Source organism: Rissa tridactyla, chromosome 1 (genome assembly GCF_028500815.1).
Source record: "Rissa tridactyla isolate bRisTri1 chromosome 1, bRisTri1.patW.cur.20221130, whole genome shotgun sequence".
Taxonomy (NCBI): Eukaryota; Metazoa; Chordata; class Aves; order Charadriiformes; family Laridae; genus Rissa; species Rissa tridactyla.
The window spans coordinates 69,232,969-69,235,042 of record NC_071466.1 but is presented as its reverse complement, the minus strand read 5'-3'; positions in this window follow the sequence as shown (position 1 = coordinate 69,235,042).

The window sequence follows — 2,074 nt, the reverse complement described above, 5'->3', positions numbered from 1 at the left end:
GCGAGAACTGGCCGCTGATCGGGCGGAATCTCGCGAGAGTTGGCTGGGCGGGGGGGTGCGGGGGGCGAGCGGGGGTCCGCCGCCCCATCCCGGCAGCGGTGGCGGTGGAGGGGAGGTGTCGTTGCTCCTATCCCCGTCTCGGCCCCCTCCTCCCTGATGGAGGGGGGAGACACTTTCAGGGAGCCCAGAGGGACCCCACTGAGCCGGTGGGCAGGGGAGGACAGAGAAACGTGTCCATCTCCCTTCTCTGGTGGCCCCCCAGGGCTGCCTGGTGGCCCTGAGGCCTCCCTCTGCCATGGCCTTGCCCCTGCCTCATACAGCAGGATGGTCACAGGCACCTCGGGGAAGTGTCACCCAGAGCCTTAGGATGCAGGGCCTGAAAGCTAGCCAGGTCCTGGGGAGAAAACAGGGTGGGAAAAGGGAAAAGAGGCCGTTGTTCGTTACTTGCATCAGCTCACGAGTCTTGTGGCTGCGGGGAGTATCTTGTCAGCCTAGAAGACCGGTGTCACCACCAGCCTCAGCCTCCCAGGCCGTGCAGCAAGCAGGCCTGAGAGTTTTTCTGGCTGGCGTCTCCTTGCCTTTCTGACTTGGGCTCCCCAAAATTCAACTGCTGCTTTTGCTCCCACAGAGCCTAACGTCCTGTGGTCTTCTGCTTTTGTCAAACACTGGTAGATGTTTGGCATCTGATTTATCTTCATGAATAAGAGAAACATATCAGAAAGGGACGTAGGAATGGTTGTAGAGTCAGACGGTGCCACAGTACAGTCTCTGGCAGTGGCAAGTCCCTGGGGAGGTCACCAGGAATGAGCAGAATAAGGACAAGAACATGGGAAGCACATAGCGATACAGCTCCAGAATAATCTCTCACCCGCCAGGTGTCCCTGAATTGAGTCCCCCGGGAGAACTCAGGGTTCCAGGTGGCTGGTCTGTAAGTAAGTACTGACCCATCAATCACATCAAGGCTCGTTCAGTCCTAGATTGCAATCAACATATTTTGTAATGTTGAGATCCAAAAAGTTTCTTGAAATTCCTGGGTGAGCTCTTACATAATTGTAGCTGCCTCAAGGGCTGGGAGCCAAGCCAAGTCATCTCAAGAATCCCTCTGATGTCCAGGAAAAGCCATTCACAATCTAGAAATACGTTTCTTTTTAGGTAACTTTAAATGGCATTAAATGAAGGACAGCATCAGCCAGCCAAAAAACCTCGAGCAGATTCCTGCCAAAGTGTCATGATATGCTGCCTTTATAGCAACGCCTGTTCTCGCTATTCCACGCGTTTCTTCCCACTCCTGCCACTAAAACAGCAGTGGTTTGCTGCCTTTGATTCTGAGAACTGAACAGGTGATAGAGAAAAGATTTTTAAATGCTGGACCGCTTCCTGGATTTGATTCACAATGTAAACACAGAATACATTTGTATTAACACAACTGAGGAAGTGGCACAGGGATAAGTAGATTCCTACGGGCAGGGCAGGACTACTATAAACCAGTATTGTCATTAGAGCCGACATGCCATCAGATCATAACTGGAGAGTGCAGGAAGAAATACTAACGTTTATCAATCTTCTAAAATATTTTGTCAATGAAAATAGTAGTAACAGCAAAAAAGGAAACAACACAAGGCTTACATCTGTGCCCAACATTGGACAAAAGGCCTAATTTGCTAGAAGACATTTTGCCATCTTCCATGTAGCAATTGCCACAATATCTTACTAGAAAACTAGATTTACCTATGCTGGATTAAAAAAACCCAAACAGATAATGCTATAGAGTAAAAAGGAGTTCAGCTCTTTGAGAATCTGTTGGCAATGGCCTTCTGGCTGCTCTGTGTGCAGCAATAAGCCTTTGCTGTCACTTCATCCATGAGATGGTCTTCTTGGTTACAGTCATCCAGGATACATAAGCACCGATGTAAAAATAGCAACCTAAAGGTCCTTTAAAGGATGAGACTTGCCTAATGCAGTAGCTGGTGAGACACACTCCTTATAGGGTCTTAGTTGGCCAGAGTCTGCCCAGGAAAAATCTCTGGCTTACCTCAAACATAAAAAGTCACCTGAACCACACACAAACTACCAG